General features: G+C 43.0%; 1 protein-coding gene across 3 annotated transcripts in view; it reads left to right on the top strand.

Annotated features, from left to right (window-relative positions):
* Window positions 1–12,380, top strand: part of GARNL3 (GTPase activating Rap/RanGAP domain like 3) — a 166,656-nt gene that overhangs the window by 47,550 nt on the left and 106,726 nt on the right.

Consider the following 12,380-nt stretch of genomic DNA (forward strand, 5'->3'; position numbering starts at 1 on the left):
GGAATAGTGAAGATATATCATAGCCTCATTTTCTTTTTATCATAGCCTCAGTTTTTTAAAAGACAGAATTGTGAGTTTTTTCCCCAGTTACATGGAAATTTGAACTAATTTTTAGGAAAATATGCTCATAAAATTCTCTTGGTTAATATTTAACTATTAAAAACATTAAATTTATTATTTCTGTCTATTTACAAAAACTGAGTTGATGGGATCCATTTGTAAAGTATTAATATAAGCTACATTAATTACAGGTTTAAAAAGTAGAAAAATTTATGTACCGGAATCATGTACAAGTAGCATTCTACTTGAATTCAACTATATATTACAGATTTGACTGTGTATCTGGCCCAGGTATATTCTTGGAAATATGCATTAAGTAAAAGATTAGGTCCTTGTTTTTAAGGCTCCTACTGTCCTCCTGCTGGGCAGATAAGATACATAATATATCTAAAGAATGAATTTAGTCACATAAAAGACACCCTGGTTGACTTGGTTAGTGTGTGTTCTATGTCAGTCACTGGTGATACCATGCCAACACCACCTCTACTGAAGAAGCGTGTGCATAACTAATTCAGAATTGGTAAATATTGTGAGAAGTGCACAGACAGGGCCTGGTGGGGGTTGGAGAAGGAGGGAGCAACCCCTTCTGGCTAGGCATCTCGGGGAAGCAGCCTGGAAGGCCTTCTGGAGGCTGTGGGATGTGAGTTGGCGACAAGGAAGATAGAGGATATTTGCAAACAGCATGATTCTTGGCAACGATGATTTGAAGGGCAATGAGCACATGGTCCTGCCCAGCAGAGAGTATAGGGCTAAAGAGCTCAGTGGTTACACAGCAGGTAGGCTTTGAAATCAGACAGGCCTGGCTTCATATACCAGTTCCCTTACTTATTATCTCTGTAAACATCGCTGAACCTCAGTGGTGCCTAAGAGTTTGTGCTTGGAAGTCATTCTTGTTCCAGCATTTACTAGTTGTATGATTGGCCTCAGTTTTCTCATCTATGAAATGGGGTTTATTAGTATTATCTATTTTATAGGATTGTCAGGAGGACTGTATGAGGTGATGCACAGAAGCACAGTCCCTGTTAACTACCCAAAGTAGGAAAGATGAAATTTGATAGCACAAGTAGGATGTTGACTCTCAGGTGAAGACTTTGAACCTGATCTAGTAAGTAGTATGGAGCGCTTATAAATAGTGAGAGTGGTGTTTGGGGGAGACAACATAGGTGTGTAGGATGGACCCTTTATAGACTTGTGGAAATCACAGAATATCAGACTGGGAACATACATGAGAGAAGTGCTTTCAAGCTTGAACAGGCATCAGAATCACCTGGTGAACTTATTAAAACAAATTGCTGGACCCCATCCCCAGAGTTTCAAATACAGTGAGTTGGGATTAACTCAAGTTCCCAGGTAATGTTGATGCCACTGTTGCCAGAACCACCCTTGGAAAAACCCTGCTTTACAGAATCTCCAACTGGTCATCAGTTATCCCCAGCTTGATGAGGCAGCTCATTGACCAGCTCAGTTTTTGTGTGTGTGTGTGTGTGTGTTTATAACTGACTTTTTAAATATTTTAAAGTAAATTTTAAATACATTTTAAAATTCTATGTATAATTTCACCACCTTGCAGCAAGTATTTTCACCTGCCTTTGATACCTTCCAAATTGTATAGCTATAAGTGCTATTTCTACATGGTTGTAATCAAATTATATATTTACTCTTGCATGCCTCCTTTTTCATTTAACTGTGTTCTATAAGTATCTTCTTGTTATATAGTTACCATTTTAATCCATGTGTGATAGATAGACCAGTAAGGTGATCAACAATGATCTGTGGAACCATTTTCCTCCCTATGTAAAATCAGGTCATTTCTAGTTTTCCCAAGTTGGAAATGACGTGTACTAGAGGTTGCAAAACTTCAGGAGATGGTTGAGGGGCAGGAGGCCTGGTGTGCTGCGGTCCATGGGGTCACAGACAGTCAGATATGACTGAGTGACTAAACAACAATAGAGGTTGCAAGGGTTGGGAATGATGCAGTGAGCAAGTTCCAGTTTTGCCGTGTGAGGGTCTCTTGAGATTCTGACTCCAGTGTTTTAAGGAAGGAGATGTTTTCTCCCATCTATGAACACAGAGTATTATCAAATTAAAAACCATATTATGTGTCCTATGTTCGTGAGAAAGCCAGTTCAATTTTTCTTACACTTGATTTGATGAATATTGTTGGGAACCCAGTCAATCTTGGGTGTTTGTAGAGGGGTCCTTGGGATTCTGTAAAATTGAAATTTTAGCATAAACTTCTTCTCATGTTCAGTGAATTAGATAGAAGTCCTTGTGAAGAGTGAAATTGACCATTCAAATCAGCAATGAGGGGGATGCAGGGGCTTGGTTCCCTAGGTTTCAGTTGAGTATACATTTGGTGAGAGACCATGGCGCTCAGACACCTACTCTACAGACTCACAGGTGAGTTTCTCAGCCCTAATTCAACAGCTGTGGGTCGAAGGCTCCCACCATGGGGCAGGCATGGTGCCTGACACTGAGCGGGGAGGAAAAAGCCAACTGCTCTGCTCTCCTGGAGCTGGAGGTAGTCTGGCTTTAGAATCCAGCGGCCTCAAATTTTGAGTCTCCAGGCTGCATCTTAGCTGTGTTCCCTGCCTGAATCAGGGATGGTTTCCTTGCAAGGGATGGAGATCCACTCAGTCCAGATCCAGTATAATGTAATTCGAAGAACGGGTGTGGGAGAATCTCGCCGGAATGCACTGCAGGAAGCACAGCTGGGCTGCATGTGACTGGGAAGCCATCAAGCAGCTCTTCTCATTTCTCTTGGCCCCTGTGGTTTCTCAGCTTCACTTTGCTCTGCATGTCAGTACCAGTCTCCTCTCTGCACGCCAGCTTCCATGACAGCACAGTTGCCTCTCTCCAGTCCATTTTCTCCTAGCAGCAGTGTTTGTTTTTTTTAATACTTCTTTTTATCATGGTGAAATATTCACAAAATATAATTTACCATTTTTAAGTGTACAATTCAGGCCAATTATGTATATTTGCCGGGTTATGCAACCATCAGTACTATCTACTTTCAGAACATTTCTCATCATTCCAGATAGACACTGTATCCATTAAACAATGACTTCCCATTCCCCCTGCTCCCTTGCAACCTCTGTTTTATCTTCTGTCTCAATGAATTTGCCTATTCTATGTGGGATTATACACCTTTTGCCCTTTTTTGTCTGATTTATTTCAATATTTTCAGGGTTTATCCATGTTGTCACATATATCAGAATTCCGTTCCTTTTTCTGGCTGAATAATATTCCATCGTGTATATATACCACATTTTGTTTTTCCGTTCCCCTATTGATGAATTCTTGGGTTGTTTCCACTTTTTAGCTCTTATGAATAATGTTACTGTCAACATTGGTATACAGGTATGTGCTCAAGAGATGTTTTAAAATGTTGACAACATACTATCTTTTCTTTCATAAATCTCTTCTGTGGCCCATTGCAGTGCAAGCCCAGACCCTTTACAAAGCCCAAAGAGATCCTTCATGGTCCCTGTTCTGCCTTCCTCTCCCACCTTCCCACGAGCTGCTCACTCACTGTGCTTCGGTGGTCTGATTTTCCTCTCTAGAACAATTTGAGTTCCTACCTGTCCTTTGCATGTGCTCTTCCCTCTTCCTGGAATGGGCTTTCCCAGCATTGCTCACCGCTGATCTCAGCTTAAATGCCATCTTCTCAGGGAGGCCTCCCCGATCACCCTCGCTGAAGTCATCCTCCTCATTATGGAGGTCTCTAACTCAGCATCCTCTTTATTTACTTAATGGTGTTTATCACAATCAATATTTGTTTACTAACTATCCTCTCATCCACTAGAGGGGAGGGTGGAAACTGTGTCTTTCTTGAGATTTCTAGGCCCTGGCATATACTAAATTCTCATTCAGTTTTTTTTTAATTACTAAATTGATTTCTAGTCCCCCACCCTATCCCTAGTCTTGCAGTCCCTGTGTCCACTGTAGTCTATTCATTCTTGGACCCTAATTTCAAATTCCAAAAAGAATGCTATGGATTGGTTCCGCAGGTCCAGTTATCTATCCCTGATTCAAACAACAGTTGAGTTCAAGGTAGGGTGGTGGTTTGGGGGGGTGTCATGTGGTATAAATGTGGCCTCCTAGACCCCCTCAGCAAAGTTTGTGGGCAGATTCTCTTTGGAAAGGATATGGGGAAGAGTCAGTTTCAAAGAGCATGAGCTGAGAAGGGAGCTTCAATATGTCTATAATATTTCCTCATAGAGCAGATGATTTAAAAGCTCCATCTAAAAGCACCTGGTTAAAATGTCATCTTCTGCAGGTGGACTGTTATCCCTGGCACTTTTTAAAATTCCATAAACAATGATATGAATTATAAACCCTCTAAAGACAGGAATTAAGGCTCTTGATTTACCACTGTGTCCCTCATACCAACCACAGTGCTTAGCTTTAGTTACTTAGTAAAAATTAATTGAATGAATGAATGGTTCAGTTTGGTTGGAATTAGAGAATAGCCTAACCCATCAAAAATAAAGAAAGAAAAGGAAAAACAAGCTTCTATGATTTCCCCCCTCCCCAATATAGTTAGACTCATCAGTTTGCAGTGCATTCCATCTGAAATGTTTGCCGTTTTTCTTCTTGATGAATTGAAAGTCTGGTCTCTCGTGGCAGCATTCTAAGCAAGGCACAGCTATTACCCCATTGACCATTCTTCATCACTTCATATCGAAATCTGTCAGGAAAAGCATAAGATTATTTGTAGCTTTTATTGATCTTTTCTTGGCCTTTGACTCAGTGGGTAAGAAACTGATGTGTTACAAATGATGAATGGTATGGGCACCATATGGGCCTCTCCTTTCCAAGCCCAGCTGCTGATCCTCACATAAGCCCACATCTGGGTAATTGTAGGGAAGCCACGATCTGCAGGTAATTTCAAATCCAGGATAAAAGAGGAGGGTTTGTTGTCCATTGGGCTTCTCAGGTGGCACTAGTGGTAAAGAACCAGCCTGCCAGTGCAGGAGATGTAAGAGACTCAGGTTTGATCCCTGGGTCAGGAAGATCCCTTGGAGGAGGGCATGGCAACCCACTCCAGTATTCTTGCCTGGAGAATCCCATGGTCAGAGGAGACTGGTGGGTTACAGTCCATGGGGTCACAAAGAGTCAGACATGACTGAGGCAACTTAGCACACATGCATGTTGTCCATTCCTTTTTAAACTTGCACTCAAATGAGTCAAGCCTGCATTTGGACCAGCTGCCTGCTCCCCTGGTATATCAGAAAGAAATGTATAAATGTCTCTCCGTGAGGATAGCATGGTTTTGTTGTTTTGAACTCAGAGTGGCCTCAAAGGATACCTGGCTATACTGAGTACAGCCAGAAGAAAGGTTTGTCATGAACTTGATTGGCATCTGCAGATTTTAATATCTGAGGTTTTGACTGTGTGACAACTTTTGAAGTCTAATATATAGTCATTTGTATTTTTGCTCAGGCACGAACTTGAATTACGCCTGTGGGACTGTTGTGTTTTAGATGATTCTTGGCTAATGAGTGATTTAGCTGCCTGCCCAGCATCCCTAATACAGCACAGTTTTGTTCTCTATTCAGGGTTGAGTAGGCTTTTTGTTTTCAGAGGCATTCTGTGGGAGAATTATATTCTATGTAGTATCACCAAATTGAGAAATGAGTGAAGGTTCCAGAATATCTCCCCTAGGAACATCAAAACATCACGACTTCTGTCTTCTACAACTAGAATCATAATTTTGGCAGATGTTCTCTATTTAACTGGCTTATATCTAAGGCTTTGATAGCAGGTTGACTCATGTAGGTACCGCAAGACATAACATTTATCTTGGAATTATCAATGAGCTGGGGCTTCCCAGGTGGTGCTAGTGTAAAGAACCTGCCTGCCACTGTAGGAGACAGAAGAGACTCAGGTTCAATCCCTTGGTCAGGAAGATCCCCTGGAGGAGGATGTGGCAACCCACTCCAGTATTCTTGCCTCAAGAATACCATGGACAAAGGAGCCTGGTGGGCTGCAGTTCATGGGGTTGCAAAGAGTGTGAAGCAACTTTGCACATATGCGTGCATCAGTGAGTTAACATGGTTAGAAACTATGGTGCTCTTTTTGATATTTCGATGCCTTTGTGGATGATTGGTAATGCTTACATTGAACATTTTCCAGGCTAAAATTATTGCAACCATTTTTAGTAATGCAGAACTTTGAGACCTTAGTCATGTTTATGTGTTAGAATGGAACTGGAAATCTTTTATTATGTTTATTAGTTTTGCTGTTTATTGAATGTTTACTATGTGCCAGTCAATGAGCTAAACACTTTTGATTCATTTACCTATTCTCCCAAACGACCATCGGCAGTTTTTTATTTCATCACACACTGTGGCTGCTCAGGAAATGTTGGTGGACATTGAATGGATTCCCATTTATCAGGTGATCTCAGAGAGATCCCACAGCTAGTAGAGGTAACACTTAAGCCCAGATCTGTCTGACTCTAAGAGCCCCTGTACTTAATCTCTCAGCCTATGAGCCTAGGCTGTTTTATAAGGAAATTGGGTTGATTGTTAGAGCACACATCTCTGCCCTTGGATGCGTGCGTGCTAAGTTGCTTCAGTCGTGTCCGACTCTGTACGACCCTATGAACTTCAGCCCCTCGGGCTCCTCTGTCAATGGGATTCTCCAGTCGAGAATACCAGATTAGGTTGCCATGCCCTCCTCTAGGGGATCTTCCTGCCTCAGGGATCAAACCCATGTCTCTTACGTCTCCTGCATTGGCAGGTAGGTTCTTTACCACTAGCACCACCTGGGAAACCCATCTCTGTCCTTAATCAACAGCATAGAGTAGCTCTGCTTTAAGTCTTAGCTGAAATATATAATTTCAAACTCTCTTAGGTCCAAATCTTAACAAATGTTTGATTTTAAGAAGAATGTTCAAAAAAAAATTACCTAAGAAATGTCTGTGCGATAAATGTTTTAAATTTAATTCCTGGTTTAGGCCCAACCATAACGTAGCTACAAACACTTGGCCCGCACTTTAAAGGGACCACTTTTCTTGGCCCCTCTTAGAAAAGCAAGAGTTTTTCTTGATCTGTGCCCTTGTGTTATGCCTTTAGCTTGCACTGATGGGCATATCAGAAAAGAGCCATGTGACTCTGGAGTGTGTTGCTTGCAAGGAAGCTCTTGAGGATTTCTCGGTCTGTCACACAGTGTCTCCTTTAAGAAAGCCTGTAAGAAAAGTTCTCCCAGGACCAAAAAGCAGCTTCATTGTTAACCTTTTATGCAATGGAAATCCTCTAAATAAATGGACTTTTTCCTCTTTGCTCTGGCCTCTGGGATGCTCAGGACCCTATTTATGGCTTGCCTTGAACAGCCTTAAAGGACTCTATAACAGGCAGCCTAATCTTATTCTCTTGTTTTCAGTTTATTTACCCACACCTAATTTTCCCTTGTTCTAAATTTGTTTTGTATCTAATTTTCTCCTTTGAGTGAGATATCTCAGTAAGATGCTTTAAATCTTTTCTAAAAAGTAAGGTAGAGCATAAAAAAATATTTTCTGTGTTCAGCTTCTAGCTCTTAACAGCACATCCTCTGTCCCCCATTGAGGGTAACCTAGTTCACAGAATGGTTTTGACCCTTGTCTCCTCCCTCCCCTACTTTTTGATCAGGGACCTATGACCTATTTTCCTAGGATCAACTACACCTGGGGAGAATTAGCATCCCCTGCCCAGCTATTTGGTGACTGCCTTAAGCACTGAGCCGTGTGTTAATTGGGGTCCAAAAGTCTTCCAAATCAACTAGCTAAACACATACCGTAATAAGAATATCAGACAAGTCCTCCAAGTTTTTCCAAGCAAAATCAACCCTGGAAACAGCCACTCCAGGGATTTTTGGCACCGGTGTGCTCTCTAGTTTCAAAACTAGAACTGCAAACGCTCCACTCCCTCCCTCCGCAGGCCTGGGCAGCTCATGCCACGTTGCTGGTGGCCACACAAGTCTCCCATTCCTGTGTGCCCCACGTCCTCCTTGGGGGTGACCCTCCCTCCTGCCACTGCACTGTCAGCTCAGCTCATAATCTCTGGCTTCTGCACCCTCTGCTGGAACCCTGGGGTCTTTGTTCTGTGACTCCAGTGGTCTTCAGCTGGTGGGATATAGGTCCCTGGTGCACTATAAAAATACTTTCAGGACTTCCCTGGTGGTCCAGGGGCTGAGACTCTTTGCTCCCAACGCAGGGGGTCTGGGTTTGATTCCTGGTCAGGGAACTAGACCGCACATGCCACAACTAAGACCGGGAACAGCCAAATAATTAAATATTTAAACACAAATAAATACTTTCAAATTTTGGTCAGTGTTTAATACAACAGTTTATATTTTGTGTAACCAGAGATACAAACTGTTGGCATACTGTTTATTGGTTAATTCTTCACAGCAAATTGAGTTTTCTACCTGTGATCTCTTGTATACTATGGAGGAAAACTCTCACGTGTGTCTCAGACACCCAGTCTTTCTTGGTGCCTGCTTGATAATATCTATTGCCTCTCACTTCTCACTTGTGCCAAAGTGACCTCTGCCTTACACCAGGTCCTGTCATGTGCCCACCTCAACTTTTAGTACAACAAGGCTTGGTGGTATATATCATCAGTTGTAGCAAAAATAAAATTTAAGCTTGAGCAAAAATATGACATCACCATCTCAATGGACATGAGTTTGAGCAAACTCTGGAAAATAGTGATGGACAGGGAAGCCTGGTGTTCTACCGGCCATGGGTCGCAAAGAGTCGGACACAACTGAGTGACTGAACAACAAATACTGTTTTTATGAATACAAAGTATTTCCTTTTCTGGAAGGTATTTTTAAGAACCAGTATTTACTTATTTATTTAGGCAGGTCTGTGATCAAAGACTGAAGAAGGGAATGGCAACCCACTCCAGTATTCTTTCCTGGAGAGTCCCATGGACAGAGGAGCCTAGCAGGCTACAGTCCATAGGGTCACAAAGAGTCAGACACAACTGAAGCGACTTAGCATGCTTGCATGCATGATCAAAGATGTAGTACTTGGGATTCCTCTGGTGATCCAGCGGTTAAGACCCCAAGCTTCCAATGCAGGGGCCTGGGTTCAATTCCTGGTCAAGGAACTAGATCCTGCATGCTGCAACTAAGACCCAGTGCAGCCAAATAACTTTTTCTTGATGTAGTACTTGGCAACCATGAACACACACCCAAGGATTTGAAAGCCACCCTTTTACTTCTTTTTGTAGTATTACCTTGAAAAGGAATTTTACCTTTTTGCCAACCTTTCACCATATGGTCTCTGAACATTTATAGCTCTTTGTTAGACCCTCAGAACTAAGTCTAGAACTTTTAACTTATTAGCTGCCTCCTCGCAGACAACTTGGGACAGATTTCCCCAGGGCTGCGGGATCCAGAGTATCTGAGGCTTCATTTGAGTCTCAGCAGCCCCAAGCTGAGACCCTTGCCTTCAGCTTTCTTCTGTCTCAGGGCAAGTCCTGTTTCCTTCCTTCCTTCCTTCCATCCCCTGGTGGCAGCTTCACTCTCTTGGTAGAAAGAGAGAAGATCTGTTAGGTCTAAAATTTGCTCCCCTATTCCCCCCACTGGGTGAATTTAGGGAAAATCATGCCCAAACCCAGTGTCACCTGCTGTGACCAACTTACCAAAAAGGGCCTCCAGTTTCATGCCACAACTAATATTCTAATTTTTTTATATTGAAGTATTTTACATATTAAAGCCGTTACTTTGGGCTCCTTTATGTGTAAGAAAAGGATCGTATGTTTTTTGGCCTCAGTCTTTTAATTGGTCTTTTGCCGTTATCTTTATGTTGCAGTGTTTTAAAATATAATCTCAAGCTGTGTTTGCTGAATAGATGTGAAGACTTTACCATTACTTTAGGAATACATTTCAGCCACTCTAAATTCCCTTTTCGATCCCTGCGATAGTTCTACAAATTCTCTTCTTAATTTGCCTTTGAACGCTCTCCTTTCTTGTTCCCACTAAGCCTGCACTTGCCAAGGTCGCTAAAGACCTTCCTGCTACCAAGTCTAGGTGACTCATCCAGGCTTTAGCTCACGGGCCGCTCTGCGCATGCGCCCTCTTAACACGTTCCCCTCCCCCAGTGTCTGTGCCTCTGCTCTCTCGTGTTTTTCCTCCTGCATCTCTACTATACCTCCTCTGCTTCTTTTAGGGAGTCCTTCTTTCCCGTCTGGTCCTCCCATTTGGATGCTTCTCAGGGCTCTGTCTCAAGACACCTTTCTCACCTGATCTGCTCTTCCTCGTGATCTTTCCTACCCTCATGGTTTCAGGTACCGTCTTCAGGCTGGTGACTCACAGATCCATATAGTCTTTCCAGGTCTCTATCAACAACATCTAATGCCATCTGTTCATATGCCCACAGGACATCCCTGTGGGCAACTGAACCTTAAAAGGCCCACTACTGAACTCAGTCATCCCTCTTTACCCTCCCACACCGCTAGGGAATGGCTTTACCTTCTTGCTGGTGCTGCTGCTGCTGCTAAGTCGCTTCAGTCGTGTCCGACTCTGTGCGACCCCATAGACGGCAGCCCACCAGGCTCCCCCGTCCCTGGGATTCTCCAGGCAAGAACACTGGAGTGGGTTGCCATTTCCTTCTCCAATGCATGAAAGTGAAAATTTAAAGTGAAGTTGCTCAGTCATGTCCGACTCTTAGCGACCCATGGAACTCAGCCTACCAGACTCCTCCATCCATGGGATTTTCCAGGCAAGAGTACTGGAGTGGGGTGCCATAGCCTTCTCCGTTTACCTTCTTAACCATTGCTAATTTCAGAAACCAGGAAATCACCCAAAGCCCACATCCAGTCTCTTACCAAATCCTGTTGGTTTTATATTCTCAATAGATTTCCTGGCTAAGTTTCTCTTACATTGATGTGCGTGTACAATGCCAAACAGTCTTTTGAGAAAAGAGAGAGATAGACATAGATTCGTATATATATATGAATGGAAATATGTATTATGTATTCATGGGACTTCCCTGGTGGCTCAGATGGTAAAGAATCTGCCTGCAATGCAGGAGACCTGGGTTGGATCCCTGGGTCGGGAAGATCCCCTAGAGAAAGAATGGCTACCCACTCCAGTATTCTTGCCTGGAGAATTCCACAGACAGAGGAGCCTGGCAGGCTACAGTCACAGGGTCACAAAGAGTCGGACACGACTGAGCGACTAACACTTTCACTTTTCACATGTACTCATATGAATTTCACAACTACCTGATAGTTTTATAGATACTTTTGTTACCCCCATTTTATAGATGAGGTTACCAAAGTCCAAAGAGATGAATTAACTTGTCCAAAGTCACACAACTTGTAAGTTGTTGAGCCTGCCCCTCTCCCATCTTATGCACAGTAAGTTGTACTTATTTAAAAGTTCTGTGATGTCCCCATTGTTACAAGCTGTGCTCCAATGCCCCTTTGTTGTCATCATCATGTGCGCATGCTCAGTTGTATCCAACTCTTTGTGACCCCATAGGCTGTAGCCCACCAGCCTCCTCTGTCCATGGGATTCTCCAGACAAGACTCCAGACAATACTAGAGTGGGTTGCCATTTTCTCCCCCAGGGGATTTTTCTGACCCAGGGTTCAAACCCACGCTGTCTCTTGTGTCTCCTTCATTGACAGGTAGATTGTTTACCCCTGCACCACCTGGGATGCCTCTAGTACCCCTTACTGTGCATAAAAATCACTTGCGGAATTTATTTAAGATTCCGGCTCTGATTTGGCATATCTGGAACGAGCCAAATAGTGTGCTTTTTTTTCCCCACAATCTTCCATTGTGAAAATGACTGAACTTCTTACAAGTTTATCATTTGACATCCGGGGAAGTCCAGAGACTACTTTGTTTTTAAGTAAAGAAGAACAATAAAGGACTTCCCTGGTGGTCCAGTGGTTAAGACTTCCCACTCTCAATGCAGGGGACCCAGGTTCGATCCCTGGTCAGGGGACTAGATCCTACACGCTTCAACTAAGAGTTTCCTTGCTGCAACAAAGATCAAAGATCCTTAGTCGGACGCGACTGAAGCGACTTAGCATGAACACAAAAATGGCTTAAAACAATGGAAATTTATTCTCTCATAGTTCTGGAGGCTAGGAGTCTGAAGTCAAGATGTTGGCAGGGCTGCACTCCCTCTGAAGGTTTGAGGGAAAAATCGTCCCTCGCCTCTTCCAGCTTCTGGGGTTGCCAGTAATCCCTGACATCCTTAACTTGTAGCTGCATCACTCTAGTTTCTGCTCTGCATCACATGGCCTCCTAGCCTGCATTTCTGTATCTACATCACCCTCTTTTCTCTTATAAAGATACCAGCTGGGACTT

This window comes from Bos taurus, chromosome 11, assembly GCF_002263795.3.
Source record: "Bos taurus isolate L1 Dominette 01449 registration number 42190680 breed Hereford chromosome 11, ARS-UCD2.0, whole genome shotgun sequence".
Classification (NCBI taxonomy): Eukaryota; Metazoa; Chordata; class Mammalia; order Artiodactyla; family Bovidae; genus Bos; species Bos taurus.